Raw genomic sequence first — 17456 nt, forward strand, 5'->3', positions numbered from 1 at the left:
ATTCCCCTTGCTTCACAGCCCCAATGTACTTGCACCCAGAGTAATTTTTCTTGGTGTCTCCTGCAACAATGCAAACAAATTTTTTCACCAAAAGTTATCACTTCCAGGAACATATAACATGGAAAGTGTCCTGTCAACTGCTAACTATTCACAGGGTCACTTATTTTGGGTTTAATTGCTGAAGTGTACAAGCAAGAGAACTAGAGCCTACTGTCTATGTAGAACATTAGAAATCACATATGTCTTGTGATCCTATGCTGCTTTATTCCATCTGTTTTCAGGCACACTATTTCATCTCAGTTGAAGGTGAGATTAAAATGATGACTTTAGGTTAGACTATTCATGGAATCACAGAATTGCAGGAATTGGAAGGGACCTCAAGAGATCATCAAGCCCAACCCCCCTGCTAAAGCACGTTCCCTACAATAGGTTGCACAAGTAGGCATTCAAATGGGTCTCAAATATCTCCATAGAAGGAGACTTCACAACCTCTCTGGGCAGCTTATTCCAGTACTCCATCACTCATCATAAAGATTCTCCATGATAAAGTGCTCCATCACTCTAACCATAAAGGAGTTCTTCCACATGTTTTCATGGAACTTCATACGTTCAAGTTTTAGGCTATTACTCCTTGTCCACACACCATTGAGAAGAGTCTGTACTCATCCATTTGCCTACTGCCTCCCTTTAGATATTCATAAACATTAATCATGTATCTCCCCTAAGTCTTCTTTTACCCTGGGCTGAACAGACCCTTTCCTTATATGGGAAAATCTGTGAAAATGGCACATGGTGTTGGACAGAACCTGCTTGTTGTGCAAGAAGATGATATTTTAAGCAAGTTCTATACTCCTCTTAGTATTGAACTTGTGGTAGAGTCCAATCATTCCCTATGGAGCCTCATTTTCAGCAAACATTTCCATTCTGGGAATCATGTCCTCTTTGGATGTCCAAAGTATTTTTCTTAGAATCTGCTGATATGTCTGCATCATTATACTAAAAGCAACTATTTGCATAGCAGCAAATAATAAGACTTTATGTTAAAAAGTGAGAATATGAAAACAGATAACCAAGATTTCCTAATTTTTAAATTAAAATCCCATAAGTTACTTAAATACTGTGCCCAGTTCATAGTCTTGGAACCAAATTTGTTCCAAGGAGTGATGGCTATGATTTTGTGAGTTACTGGGATAGAACCATAGGATCATAAAAACGTAGAATCATAGACTGGCCTGGGTTGTAAGAGAGCTTAAAGATCATCCAGTTCAAACCCCCTTCCAAATCAGGTTGTCCAGGGCCCCATCCAACCTGACCTTGCACACCTCCAGAGAGGCATCCACAGCTTCTCTGGGCAGCCCCTGCCAATGCATCACTGCCCTCTAAGCAGTGAGGGCTGTTTCCTCTCCTGTCAAAGTGAACTCCATTCAACAATGAGAACTTCCGATCATTCCTGTCTTCACTGTATCAATTAGGGAATTAAATTACACCTAGGACTCCTTGCTGGTGGACAGTATGGAAATGCTTCTTTTTCCCTTGTATCTCATGTAATTCTTGTTTGTAGCAGCTATACAGAAACTCTCACAACCCATAAAAAGAAACAACAACAAAAGTGTGGCTACTACTTTATACTCTGCAATTAAAACGTAGCAATTTACTTACACATATCAGAAATAACTGAGTTGAATCTCCATGATAATTATATGTACTAAAGAAAATATCCAATCTATGTCATAGGATCTCCTGTCCGTAGCACAGTACTTCATGCTGTACTGCTTGTAGGTTACGCATTCACAGACAGCTATTTGTTTGACCCAAAGCTGTTCAAGCATAATTATCTTCACTGTCAAGTAAAACATTGCAGATCATTGCAGTGCTTTGTATTGATCCATGAATGTGAAAACTGACCTATTATGTCCATTGTCAAACTTAGTCTTCAAGCCTGTAGGGAGCTTGAGACCACTAAACTGATTTGTTGCTGCAAAGGTTAGATGTTATGGGAAACTTCCTTCAGAAGTATTCATGAACTGGCTGGACACATTTCTTTCCCATTTTCTGAAAACAGTCTCACTTAGATTAAAATCTCAGATGGGTTAAAGTAGCATGATGAAGGAACACACATCCTAGGGCATGCTACGGGAACATCCAGCATCCTGTAATTTCTGGTCTGCTGGTATTCACTTCTACTTATTGTTCACTTCTTATTGCTGAGGAATAAACACAGTTGGCTTCAGTTTTTCTAAAACCTTAATCAAGTATTCAGGAAGACCTGACCCATTTTAAGTAATCAGACAAATGGTCTGCTTTTTTACTCCTACTGTTTCTTTTTATTGGTTGTGACTGGTCCAGATGCTACCTGTATTGTAATCAGAGATGGTGAGAGACTAAGTAAAGCTCTGTTTCAAAGGAAAGATAATTATCATTTAAACCTTTAACATAATTCTAAAGGACAGAAGAAGGAAGAAATACAAAACATTAGATAAACAAGTCCGGGGAAAACTTGCCCAACATCACCTTAATTGTTGCAAAAGTCTCAAAGAAAAACATTAATTTCACAGTTTCTCTTCTACAGTATGAAAATTCTTGAGGACAGGTTGAGATCATAACCAAAAATGAAGAGTAACTAAGCTGTTAGTGACTTACTTGAAGACTGCATGCAGGTGGCAGCCCTGTGAATGTCAGCCTCAGCACAAGAGGTGCATTTTCTCTGTTCACAAGCAGGATTTCCACTCAGTAATATCCCTTTTTGTATCAGCCATGGTCAAGTCTTGTTTTATAGCAGACCTAAAATTCCTCCACTGATCCCCAATAGTTAATTGGTTTCTGGTGGTTTTCTACTGACAACACTGCAATGCCCAGAGGTAGGAGAATTGTAGATATGGTATTACTGTGACACTGTCAGGTATATTTTCTGATTCAACCCAATATGCTCAGTCCACAAGGGGAGAGGGAACAGCAATTTCCATCAAATCTAATTGTCCAGGTTTCTTGCTGATTTGCTGTGTTTTCAATTAAAAAATATTATTTTAGATCACTGGGAACACTAACTTTTAATGTGACTTCCTGACACTTATTAGATGCTGCATCATCATCGTTCTATTTATATACAAAAGAAGGAGATTTGTTTCATGTGGCCTAAAATAGCCAAGCATGGATTTCTGGCTTCTGATGGGATTTTATATGTTTTTCAGTCATTCCTTGTAGTATTCTATCAAGCTATATTATCTTGAAGGCTCACAATAAGGCTGGAATAACTCCTTTGATGACAATTTCATAACCTTCCTTGACAATTACTTCTAATCCCAGAATGACTTTTTAGTTCTGATATTTCTTTTAATGTTACATTTAAGACTTTATTAGTGAAGTCTCTCCAGTTCTGCACAGCTTTCTTTTCTTTACGGTGACTTCTTGACTATAAATAACACTTGGCCTTTCCATACCAGCTCTTTAAACAATCTTTATTTTATTTTATTTTATTTTATTATTATTTTTTCTCTGAACAGAAACTGTTCGCTCTCTCTTTAACAATTAGAAATATGTATTAGAAAGTTTCACCCTTATTTCACATCTGTTCTCTCAGCTGTCTTAAGTAACTACCCTTTCTATATTAGTTGTTCTTCTGTGTTTAGAGTCCAACTCGTTACTGCTATGTAGACACATGGTTTAGTGGGCATGGTGGTGATAGGTTGGTTGTTATACTAGGTGATCTTAATGATCTTTTCCAAATGTAATGATTCTGTGATTATTCTGTTTTCTAATAAGTACACACTTCTTGTGTGTATCCAGTCAAATATCCACATGATTTTTCTGGATGCTTGAGGAAGACTGCGCTTTTCAGTTGTCTTGTGTGTGCACTGCGAGATTTATTTAATCAGGCATAGAAAAATCAAGCTGTTTATCTTAAAAGGGAAAAAAATCAAGAGGTGACTCTATCATGACATAAACATCTCCATAAGGAGAAATTCCATGTACTGAAGGGATCATTAATGTAGTGAAGAAAGATGTAAAAGAAAACCAGAAAAAGCATATAGATTCTTAAATAGAAGAAACTAATTAAACGAGTTATCCATCCTCATAAGCTTTACATGTATGTTTTCTGGAAGTCATGCTTCACAGACACACATTCTGGAGTTCTCACATAAAAAGCAGGACAAACTTACTAGGCTTATATTCTCCAGGAATCCAGAAAAGATGCTTTAAGAGCCCTTTCAGGCTTCAAAACCTGCAAAACTGTAGGATCAACAAGACAGTGTTGTTGCTATGGATATTAGGAGAGAGTTTGCAATGCAAAGTGATGACAACACCAGGATGGGAACTTTGTTGTGAGACATATAGCTTGATATATAATGAGTTAAGGCAAATCTACTCTATATGTGACACATACGCAAACAACTTGTCTTCTTTAACAGAAATATATAGAAACAGGCACTCAGGGGGAAAACAAAATCTCACAAAAGCATATGGACCATCCTGCTCCCAGATCTCACTCTGGATACTGAGTGGGTGAAAGAACAAAATGTGCAGGACAGATTTTAATTATATTGCTTTCATAGAAGGAAAACTTTTGAATGCTACAGATTATAGAGAGCAAAATAAATTGGTCAGAGGCATGATCAGAGTACTTGGTGTAAACTGATATATTTTCAGTAACTAAAGAGTGGCACTAAGAAAGAAGAGGAACAGACTTAGCCTAGGGGCATGATTTAGTGGAGGGTATTTTTTAGGGTAGTATGGTTATGTTGTGGTTGGACTTGATGATCTTTAAGGTCTTTTCCAACCTGAGCAATTCAATGATTCTATGATTAGCAGGGTCTACTGTGATAGGACAAGAGGAAATGGTTTCAAAGTGAAAGAGGAGATTTAGATTGGATTAAAAAAAAAGAAGTTTGTTACAATAAAGATAGTGCGGCGTTGGAAAAGGCAGTCCAGAGAGGTGGTGAATGCTTTAACCCTGCAGATACTCAAGGTCAGGTTGGATGAGTGTCTGACCAACCTGATCTAGCTGTAGGTGTCCCTGTTCATTGCAGGGGAGCTGGACTAGATGGTCTGTAAAGGTCCATCAGTGTTACATCTACAAATTTCTTGACAACCTCCAGGGACAATGACTTCACTTCCTATGTGGGAATCCTGTTTCAGTGCATAACCACACTTTGTTCTTCCTGAGAAGAAATATATATTTAATGTCTAACATGAACCTCCATCATAGGCCAGCTTTTTCCCTGATCTTGCATTTCTTTTCCAGTTTTCCTCGAGGCTAGGACTATATTCTGGATTATATTTCCTACAGATGAATGGCTTTGTATTTTGCATTAAGACTCACTCTATCATTCTAAGCTCCACTTTTTAATTTTCTCAAGATAATTCTGAATATTAATGTAATTCTTTTAAATCTTTTAATTATCTCTTACTTTGTACTGCCTGAAGTACTCCTCCCATACCATCTTTTGCATACCTCATGAAAATACTGAATATGTAAAAGCCAGCAACAGTTCCTACTTAATTCTTCAACTAAATTCCTCAAGATCATTATGGCCTTCTGCACAGACATTTTACAGATGCTACAAAGAAAATTCCCAATCTCCATTTAAAAACTTCAGTAATGTGCTGGGAATAAAGGGGTTCCTAGCTCTCTACCTAGTCAGCTAGATCTGTTTTGTTAAAAACAGTGAGGGAAGGGGAAAATCAGTTTTGTGCTGCAGATGCTTGATAATGTAGTGCACTGTGATTTCAATACGACTGTTTAAGATATCAGATAAGTAAGTATAAGTTGTGGATTTATATGTTGTATCTCTAAAAACGACTCATTTAAACTTAAAGAAGAATCTGGATACATTTAGGATTTAGGATGCAGTGCTTTACCATAAAACGCAAAGAAGTAGCATGTATTTGAACTAAAAGGGGAAAAAGCAGCAATGTAGTGATCAGCAAGTAACCCAATAGACCAAAACACTCCAGCAAAATACAGCTTTATTCCATACATTGAGAACTCGTGAAGGCAGACATCACATGTACACATAAAGACAGTTCTAATTTGCATATGCAGTTATTATTGTGTGCCCAAAGAAAAGCATCACAGAAATAACTAGCTGTGTTTTTAACATATTTGCACAGGTATTTACCTAAACTGGAAAGGGAATAGCAGTCATTATGCATTAAACTCTCATAGGCCACAGTGAACATATTTTTCCCAAATAACTGCATGCAGATAAAGTAGAAAAATTAGTCCTGGAGTGACTGCGGCAATAGATACATTCATCATAAGAGCACTACCAAAATGCTAAATTTAAACTTATCTAAGGCTCTGAGAAAGAGGGAGTCTTATTAATGCAACTGTATTAGCAAACACAACCTAGTTACAGAAGAACAGGAGGAATATGGATTACTCATCCCCAGAGAGAGGATAATTTTCTCCAGAGGCTAATGAAGAAATTATCTACATTCAGGAGAATATTTTTCAGATTTAGCTATATCCTTAAAAAACAAGATTAACATTTAACACAGGACTAATTGAGAGTAAAAAGGTTTTTTAACGTATCTGGCACATGTAATATGTTTTCCTAAGGAGGCACATTGTCATAAAAACTTAATTAATGTCTATTTGTTTGCAGAAATAGCCATTTAGTTTAATGACATCCTTCATGGTAAAACCATCTGCTGTTCAAAGGGACATTGTTTGAATTTTTATTATGGCCCCATTTAAATAGAGAGTGATCAAATAATTTCTTATCAGATGCTAAAAATTATTTATTTCCTCACAGTTTACTTGAAACCTGTTTATGGTCTGACAGTTTCTACCTGTGGACATGACTGATTTAAAGGCTAAAGTGAGAAAAAAAAAACGTATCATTTTACCCTACCCTAGAATTGATGTCTTCATCAATACACGTACAAATGAAACAAGAGTTCAGAGTCACAACAATAATCTTTACATATTGTCCTGCCTAGAAATATTCATAGCTTCAGAGTAAATACTGAGACTCCCCTATGCCACGGAGGTGTATTTAGACTCAGAAGACCATATCAGAGGGCAGACTGTGAAAACACAATCTGCACCTTCACAAATATATGTCAAAACTGTACGAACTGGATATCTGTCTCCTTTAAACCTTGTACATATCTTATGGAAGATGACACGTTATTTTCCTCTACCAGGTGATTAATATAGCTACGTCAACATTTCTATGGAGATGATATCAAAGATTTTCAGGAAAAAATAACGTGTCACAAGAAGTATTTTTAACCAGGAGAACTAGTTGGTCTACCTGAGTATCATGAGACATTGAAGCAATAGATATTCAAGGTGAGTATTGACAACTGGGACTCTAAAATACACAAAACTAGCTTGCACTATAAAGAGGCAGCCGTGTTGTCCAGCATGTCATTAGATGTAGATCTAATACTGTAATTTTTTTAATTCACTTCTTACTGGAACAGATTCTGGTATGTAACTCAGCTGTGTGCTAATACAACCATGAACTGTTCAAGATATCCACCTGTGACCACACAGATCTCCTATGTGTATGTGTACACTAGACTACTTTCTGCAGAATACACTGGAGAGGTGCAGCTGTTTGTGATAAGGAAGTTTTCTTCATATTGTACACACCACAAGGAGAAAATAATGAAAAGTAAATCTTCTAAGTTTAAACAAAGCCTTCCAAATTTAGTCATGTGCTGTTAATACCTTTCAAAAAGCAAGTCTAGAATCACCCATGAGTTATTTCTTTATACCTATATCTACCTGTACCTGTGCTTATACCTGTACCTATGTCTATACCTATGCCAATACCTATATCTATACCTTTTCCTATATCTCTGTCTATAGGTATATAGCTATACCAATACCTATATCTACACCTATACCAAACCTACAGTTACACCTACACCTATGTCTATATCTAATTTATCTATCTATTTATCCAAATGGCAAAGAAGAATAAAATATGCACTCTCTCAGGCAGAGCTTTGCATCACTGTGAAAATGCTAGACTGTGTGTAATAATGACAAATGAGAAGTCACCAGTGACTCTGGATTTGTTACAATCTCACTCATCTGTAGCATTGTCACAGGTTACCTAGATTTACCTGTATCTGTGACAGGGCAGCTGCCCCGTAGGGCCTCCCCTCCCTCCCCTCCCGGGGCCCCGGAAAGGAAGGGAAAATAAAACAGTGGCAGCAATCTAAGGAGGAAAACTTATTTTACTAAATATGATATCGGAATACAATGATTTGGGCTAATAAATCGAACAAAAACAGAGAGAGAGAGAGTCCCCGAAAACCGAGAGGCCTACTGTGAAGTCTAGGCGACACGGCAGGAATGCTTCTCACTCCCTGAGAGTCCGAGAGAGAGAGAGAGAGTTCCAGCCTGAGAGTGAGATTATAGATGTCCTCCTCCCGTGACTTATCTCTGGCCGCGGCGTCCTCTGGGATATGTAGTTCTTCTCCGAGAGCTGAGCACCTGGGATGCTACTATTCTATGGAACTGGAGTATGGATGATCTATACTGCACATGATGTTATGATGTGGAATATTGACAGCAGCACTACAAAACTATGACATTCCACCCCTTATTCTACATTATTACATCATGGTTAATATATATACATATATACACGTATATAAAACTATGATAGCTAAATAGTACATTTAAATGTAACATAATTGAATGTATAATTATAATAACTAAAACACACTACACATGCAAATATATACATATATACATAGATACATAGAATTATTGACTGCACTCCCCCAGCATCAAATTCCCTTGTGGTACACATTGAACATCCCCATCCTTCTGCATTACCCACCAAGTGCACCCAGGTCCCTGGGCAAAAACAGTTCCACGAACAGGTTTTCCTTTTCCGGAGGCTGGAAGGACCCAAACAGCTTTTCCCAACATGTTCCTTACATGTACAACAGGGACCTTATCTCCTTCTATTGTGTGTAGGGGGCTAGATTGGCTAGGACCATCACGATTGACAGATCCCCTAGTATTGACCAACCAAGTGGCTTCTGCTAGATGCTTTTCCCAGTGCTTAAATGTTCCACCACCCATTGCTTTCAACATAGTTTTCAACAACCCATTATATCGTTCAATTTTACCAGAAGCTGGTGCATGGTAGGGAATATGATAAATCCATTCAATGCCATGATCTTTGGCCCAAGTATTTATAAGGGAATTTTTGAAATGTGTCCCATTATCAGATTCAATTCTTTCTGGGGTTCCATGCCGCCACAGGACTTGTTTCTCAAGACCCAATATGGTGTTTCGGGCGGTAGCATGGGGTACTGCGTATGTTTCAAGCCACCCAGTAGTTGCCTCCACCATGGTGAGCACATAGCATTTACCACTGCGAGATCGTGGCAAGGTGATATAATCAACCTGCCACGCTTCCCCATATTTGTACTTTTGCCATCGCCCTTCCTCCCAGAGAGGTTTCATCCTCTTGGCTTGTTTAATTATGGCACATGTTTCACAGTCATGAATAACCTGTGCAATAGCGCCCATAGTTAAGTCCACCCCTCGGTCTCTGGCCCACTTATATGTTGCATCTCTTCCTTGATGGCCTGAGGTCTCATGGGCCCATCGAGCCAGAAATAGTTCGCCTTTATTTTGCCAGTCCAAGTCGATTTGAGCCACCTCTATTCTGGCAGCTTTATCTACCTGATGGTTGTTTTGTTGTTCTTCAGTAGCCCGACTCTTGGGCACGTGTGCATCCACGTGACGCACCTTTACAACCATACGTTTTGTTCGGGCAGCAATGTCTTTCCAAAGTTCAGCAGCCCAAACAGGTTTACCCCTCCGCTGCCAGTTCTTCTGTTCCCACTGCTGTAACCATCCCCATAAGGCATTTGCCACCATCCATGAGTCAGTATAAAGATAAAGCATTGGCCACTTCTCCCGTTCAGCAACATCTAAGGCCAGCTGGACAGCTTTTACCTCTGCAAACTGACTTGATTCTCCCTTACCTTCAGTGGCCTCCGCAACCTGTCGTGTGGGGCTCCACACAGCAGCCTTCCATTTGCGATGTTTTCCTACAATACGACATGATCCATCAGTGAACAGGGCATATTTCTTTTCATTTTCTGGTAGCTCGTTGTATGGTGGGGCTTCTTTAGCACGTGACACCTCTTCTGTTGGTGATGTTCCAAACTTTTTACCTTCAGGCCAGTCCATGATCACCTCTAAAATTCCTGGACGATTGAGGTTCCCCATCCGCGCTCGTTGTGTAATCAGCGTAATCCACTTGCTCCAGGTGACATCGGTAGCATGATGGGTGGAGGGAACCTGTCCTTTGAACATCCAGTTCAGCACTGGTAGCCGAGGTGCCAGGAGGAGCTGCGTTTCAGTACCAACTACTTCGGAAGCAGCCCGAACCCCCTCATATGCGGCTAAGATCTCCTTCTCAGTTGGAGTGTAGCACTCTTCAGACCCCTTATACGCTCGACTCCAAAATCCCAGGGGTCGGCCTCGGGTCTCTCCTGAGGCCCTTTGCCACAAACTCCAAGTGGGACCTTTCTCTCCAGCAGCAGTGTAGAGGATGTTCTTTACATCCTGTCCCGTTCGTACTGGCCCCAAGGCCACGGCACGGGCTATCTCTTGTTTTATCTGCTCAAAAGCCTGCTGCTGCTCAGGGCCCCATGCAAATTCATTCTTCTTCCGCGTTACATGATAAAGGGGGCTTACAATGAGGCTGTAGTTTGGAATGTGCATCCTCCAAAAGCCCACTACACCCAGGAAGGACTGTGTCTCTTTCTTGTTAGTTGGTGGAGACATGGCAGTGATTTTGTCAATCACATCTGTTGGGATGTGACGACGTCCATCCTGCCACTTTATACCTAGAAACTGAATTTCTTGGGCAGGCCCTTTTACTTTGCTTTGCTTAATAGCAAAACCAGCTTGTAGCAGAATTTGGATAATCTTCTCTCCTTTTGTGAAAACTTCCTCTGCTGTATCACCCCACACAACAATGTCATCAATGTACTGCAGGTGCTCAGGAGCACCACCCTGTTCCAATACAGTTTGGACCAACCCATGGCAAATGGTTGGGCTGTGTTTCCACCCCTGGGGCAAACGGTTCCAGGTATACTGAATGCCCCTCCAGGTGAAGGCAAACTGTGGCCTACATTCTGCAGCCAGAGGGATGGAGAAGAAGGCATTAGCAATGTCAATGGTGGCATACCATTTGGCTGCTTTTGACTCCAGCTCATACTGGAGTTCCAACATGTCCGGCACAGCAGCACTCAGTGGGGGTGTTACCTCATTCAGGCCACGGTAGTCTACTGTTAGCCTCCATTCTCCACTGGCTTTACGCACTGGCCATATGGGGCTATTAAAAGGTGAGTGAGTTTTACTGATCACTCCCTGATTCTCCAGCTGGCGAATCAAATCATGAATAGGGAGCAAGGAATCCCTGTTGGTGCGGTACTGCCGCCTGTGCACTGTCTTTGTAGCAATCGGTACTTGCTGCTCTTTTACTCGTAGCAGCCCCACAACAGACGGGTCCTTTGACAGGCCAGGCAAAACAGACAGCTGCTTAATGTTGTCTACAGCAGCTATTCCAAAGGCCCATCGATACCCCTTAGGATCCTTGAAATGCCCCCTTCTGAGGTAATCAATACCCAGTATACATGGAGCCCCTGGGCCAGTCACAATAGGATGTTTTTGCCAGTCTTTACCAGTGAGGCTTATTTCGGCCTCTAATACAGTCAATTCTTGAGAGCCCCCAGTCACTCCAGAAATATGGATTGATTCTGTCCCTTCATGACTGGAGGGCATTAGAGTGCACTGTGCACCAGTATCCACCAGTGCCTTATATTCCTGTGGTTCTGATGTGCCAGGCCATCGAATCCACACAGTCCAATAAACTCTATTATCCCTCTCCCTCCCCTGACTGAGGGCAGGGCCCCTCTATTGGTTACCTGTGATGACTGGAGCAACGGTGCTGGTGGTTGGGATGTTTTGTAGTTCTCTCACCCGTGCTCGTAGTACAGAAGTAGGCTGGTCGTGCCACTTCCTCATGTCTTCTCCGCGGTCACGTAGGTAGCGCCACATGGAAACACGTGGTGGAACTGTACTGTTGTTCCTTGCTCGAACTGGAAAACGTGTGCGTCTAATAGCTGAGACTTTTGATGATACAGGGCAGGAGTAGGACTGGACTAGTTTGATCAGATCCTTCATTAAACCTGGTGGCTCATACGGGAATTGACCTTCGTCAGTCGTTTCTGATACTACCACAGGATCATTACGATTCGTTGATGGAAACATTTTCTTGCACATTTCATCTAGTCGGTCTTCTACCCGTGAGATGGCAGAAACTGCGGCGCGCAGTGGGGGGAGCTGCTGTTCGATGTTTTGAAGTGTGATAATCAGTTCAACAACTTGAGGCCTTCTCTGTTGGTCCTCGTATCCTCCAAAAGTTGTTACCAGTGACTGTGCGTATCTCTCTGGTGCTGTACTTGTGAGTTTCTGCCACATGTCAGGACCGGTCCTCACTTTCTCAGGATCACGTTCGTTTGGACCAGGGTTGTACAACATTTCCATCATGGCCATTTCCCTCAGGTACTGGATACCTTTCTGGATGGTATCCCACCTAATAATTTTAGGCTTCAAAGCATCCTTGTAGGGGTACCTTTCTCTCACGGCTTCTAACAGTCGCTCCCAGAGAGTGGCATCTCCATCCGAACTTCTGCTAATTCCTCTGTCGACACCTGGGTCTTGGGCAATACTTCCTAGTTGGCGAGCTTCGTTACCATCTAGGGACAAGCTGTTGGCCCCACTGTCCCAGCAGCGAAGCAACCAGGCAAGGACACCTTCATTTTGACGCCGTGTAAACTCCTTTCTTGAGCCTTGGATTTCAGTCAGCTTCAGAGGTCGACGATAAGTAATTTCCTCCTCATCATCAGTCTCTTCTTCATGCCTCTTGGTTTTTCTTTTTGCCTTTTTCGGTGCCGATCCAGACGAGGGGCCTGGTTCTTCTGCTGCCTCCTCTGCTTCTCCTTCTCTTCGTTCTAGACGCGTGGACACCCGTTTCCATTTCTTGCCTTCCACAGGGGCAACTGACATCGTTACTGGTGCCTCCTGTGACTGATCAGAGTTGACTTGGGATTTTCCTTTTTTGGCTTGAATCTCAGATCGGAAACTCTCTCTCTCCAGAATAGTATTATACAGAGCACGGTATGCATAAGCCAAACCCCAAATAATGTTTACCTCCTTAGATTTCTGACCCAAATATTCACTTAATTTCTCAGGGTCCCTCAGGTGTTCAAGAGTGAAATCCCATGACATTGGGGGTCCCCATGCTTCTAAGATCTTTCCTAAACCTTTCCATATGCCCTGCCAGTCAGCATTCTCTGGTTTTGGAGGAGACTTCCGTATAGAACGAATGCATAGGATTACATTCATTGATATTGATAACATGAACAGGAGTATGAGCACTAACTCAGCTATTGAAAAATGTGCGGCAATCTGAGAGTACAGCCTGTACACTGGATTGAGAATCTTGGTGTCTGTAAAATTGTCTATTCCATCTGGGAAGCAAGCGTTTGAAAAGTTAACCATTTCATCTGGGATGTAAGTGCCAACATTCAAATTATACCATATCACATATAAATACCAGGCAGGTGTCTCCATCAGTGCCCTTATTAGGTTATATATATACATAATTCCACAACAAAAAATCATGGGATGGACAAATGGCCAATACGTTGAGAAGATCATAATTGCTTTCAATCCCTTAAACAGAGCAGCTGGAATGGAGAGTAGATTCATAGCTGGTAGTGGCTAGCAGACACTGTGAAAGTCAGAGCCAGCTAGCTGTGCTCTGAGAGAGCAAGAGAATCTCTTTGTTTTCTTTACGAGAGCAAGATAGCAATGCTCAGAGTGTACAGCTACTCCTGAATGTTGACAGTTCGCCTGGAATTTCAAGGTCAAGCTCCCAGGCGCAGAAACGTAAACTTTAGATAGCACCTTAAAGGAAAAAAAACTCGTAGCTCTGTAAAAGCCAAAAGGAAAAAGCAGAAAAACAGCAGCTTCTGCCCACTTTTGCCCAAATTATGCCCACTTTTGCTGGCAATCTGCCCGCATTCTCCACCAATAATCTGTCACAGGTTACCTAGATTTACCTGTATCTGTGACAGGGCAGCTGCACCGTAGGGCCTCCCCTCCCTCCCCTCCCGGGGCCCCGGAAAGGAAGGGAAAATAAAACAGTGGCAGCAATCTAAGGAGGAAAACTTATTTTACTAAATATGATATCGGAATACAATGATTTGGGCTAATAAATCGAACAAAAACAGAGAGAGAGAGAGTCCCCGAAAACCGAGAGGCCTACTGTGAAGTCTAGGCGACACGGCAGGAATGCTTCTCACTCCCTGAGAGTCCGAGAGAGAGAGAGAGAGTTCCAGCCTGAGAGTGAGATTATAGATGTCCTCCTCCCGTGACTTATCTCTGGCCGCGGCGTCCTCTGGGATATGTAGTTCTTCTCCGAGAGCTGAGCACCTGGGATGCTACTATTCTATGGAACTGGAGTATGGATGATCTATACTGCACATGATGTTATGATGTGGAATATTGACAGCAGCACTACAAAACTATGACAAGCATCTGTTTGAAATGTCCTCCTGGCTTACTTCTTCATCTTTTGTGCCTTGAATTGTGCTCATTTCATCCAAATTGAAGATGATCTCCCTCAGGCAAAGACTTTGATCAGAGGCAGCAGTGTAAACTGTGGATGTTTGTTCTTCTATATCTGTCTAGATGGAGACAAACACTTCTTTCTTGTTTCAGTTTAATCCTACTGTGTGAAAAAGTCACATTTCTGTTTTATTCTTGAGTTCTATTGCAAACGTGTCTTAAAAAATCATGTTTAAAGCAATGGAGATCCATTTAAAAAATCCTAATGCAACATTTTATTTTTCTGTGTGACTTCTACTTGGATCAGCATGATTTTCTCCTTCTGTGTTACAGGATTTTCACAAGATTTCTTTTAGAAAAGCCTAAGCTTCAAGTTCCTTATGACCACAGTTGACTGAAAGTCAATCAAATATTAAGCCTAAATTTACATTAATGACACTGGGTTGGATGTTATAAAGCCTATTGGGAGTTTAAGTTTACCCATTTGTGTTCTGTCCCATGATAACATTTTTCAGCAGCTTTCCAGCTGGAGCTTGGTTGTAACTTAGTGGAGAGGAGAGGAGAGGAGAGGAGAGGAGAGGAGAGGAGAGGAGAGGAGAGGAGAGGAGAGGAGAGGAGAGGAGAGGAGAGGAGAGGAGAGGAGAGGAGAGGAGAGGAGAGGAGAGGAGAGGAGAGGAGAGGAGAGGAGAGGAGAGGAGAGGAGAGGAGAGGAGAGGAGAAAACAGTTTGGATCTTTTTTTCAGATGTCTATGAATCTATATTGTCTGCTCCTCTATTTTTCAGTATTGTCATTTTAGATGAAAACTGTTTCTTTCTGCTTTTTGGTTTTCAGACCAAAACACATCAGGTTTTTAAAGCATAAGCTGCAGGGAAAATAATGGTAATAGTACATGAGCAACCTGATTTAGCTGTAAATGTCTCTATTCATTGAAGGGAAGTTGGACTAGATGGCCTTAAAAGGCCCATTTCAACTCAAATAATTCTGTGATATTAAGCACTGACCAGCTCTGAATCAAAATACATTTCTCCAGAGGGGTAAGAGGTTACTCCTTTGATGAAGTTCTGTATGGTCTAGGAGGAAATGTACATGTAGAATCAGGATCTGACATGTTAAAAGTCAGGGGAAGAAGGAAGCACTCTTTGCTTCCCAGGGAGAGATGAACTCTTCACAAAGGCTTAAAACACCTCTAGACCAGGGATGTCAATTGTAAATTAAATTCAGACATTAGATCCAGCCCATTGATTTCCACATCCTTTCCATATTCTTCCATATTCCATATTATTCATCTGATCAGATTCCCCAATTTAGGGCCCACACAAGCCACTGTACTGAGCTCTGTCACTGATATATCAGCTTGAACCGACAATAAATTAAATCATTTTTTTAAAAGTTAAATCCATCTTGCCTATCATGCCAGTTGTTATGTGGTCTCCATGCCTTTACTCATAGACATTCTATTTTCTCCCCTGAGCCACTGAGAAAAGGGAAGGAGTGAGCAACTCAGTGGGTACTGGTACTGACCATGGTGGAACATTACATTAGCACAGTATCTCAGCCTTTAACACAACCACAGTTCCCAAATTACACATTCTGACCCCAGGATAACTTGCCTGCTGTTGAGTGTAAGAGATGTAAGAAATCAGGAGAAATTAAAGAAAAAATAACTGAAGCCCAAGGAAAGTAAAAGGACAACTTCTAGCTGAGCTAAGAATAAATCCAAAACCAATCTTTCCACCTACACTTTAAATAAATGCTACGTATGTTCCTCCAGAGAATGATTAATCAGTACTTAATGCTTTGATGGTGTGGCTGATGTATTTAATCACTAAAGCAGAATAACAGAATGTAATCAATATTGTAATTTTTTTTTAGCCCTGTAAGTATGAGCTGCAAGCAAGTTTGGGTGGGGGAAGGGTGTTCTGCATCAATGCACTGTTTGCTGTGCTTCTGAACAACATAATTTTTTTCCTGTATAGTGTATACAACAAAATCAAATGCACAGATCCTCTCAAATTAATTCTTTGAGGAAAAATGTTTTGATCAATAATTAGCTTTTGGTTTATTGGTTATTCATAGGATAATGTTGCTTCTCCAGAATATCTGTTTTCCCCCATAACTGCATTACTTAAACATCTCCGGATAGACTGAGATCACAAATTCAGTGTTTAAAAGAAGATAGAACACCCTTTAAATCACTGATTTTTATTATTATGAAAATGAAATGCAATCTCTTCTTTCTTCTTCTTCTTTTTTTTTTTTTTTTTTTTTTTTTTTTTTTTTTTTTTTAAAGTATTGAAAAACTGCTGGTTCTAAATTTCTCTTTTATGTAACACTTTTCAGTGACCTCCCTCTGTAGGTTATAGTTGAGTAGAGCACTTAATCAGTATGTGTAGTTCAAATAATCTTCACCGGAAAGGATTATTTCTTTATTTTGTTAGAGATTTATAGATATTTTCTAGCCAGAAACTTGTAAAGCTTGCTAACCAGCCCACATACCTATGTCAGATCATCTATCCCTCAATGGTGCCAACAGTAATGAATTTCACATACTGCCTAAATCCAGGTGATTAAAATAAAGAGGCCATCAATTTATTTCCATGTAAGTAAAGATTTTGTAAAGATAGTCAATATTGTCATGGATTCAATGATACTTCCAGTGCAAAAGTTTGGAAGAAAGCAGGGGAGAAATTTCATGAGATCTTTATAACTCTCGCAAACTGGAATATTAGATACAGTTCATTCTGGTCAGAGAACAAGATCCCAGCAGCACAGTAGTGACTGAGAAGACAAAAAAACCTATCAGTTCAAATAACTAAATAACTT

Source organism: Excalfactoria chinensis, chromosome 2 (genome assembly GCF_039878825.1).
Source record: "Excalfactoria chinensis isolate bCotChi1 chromosome 2, bCotChi1.hap2, whole genome shotgun sequence".
Taxonomy (NCBI): Eukaryota; Metazoa; Chordata; class Aves; order Galliformes; family Phasianidae; genus Excalfactoria; species Excalfactoria chinensis.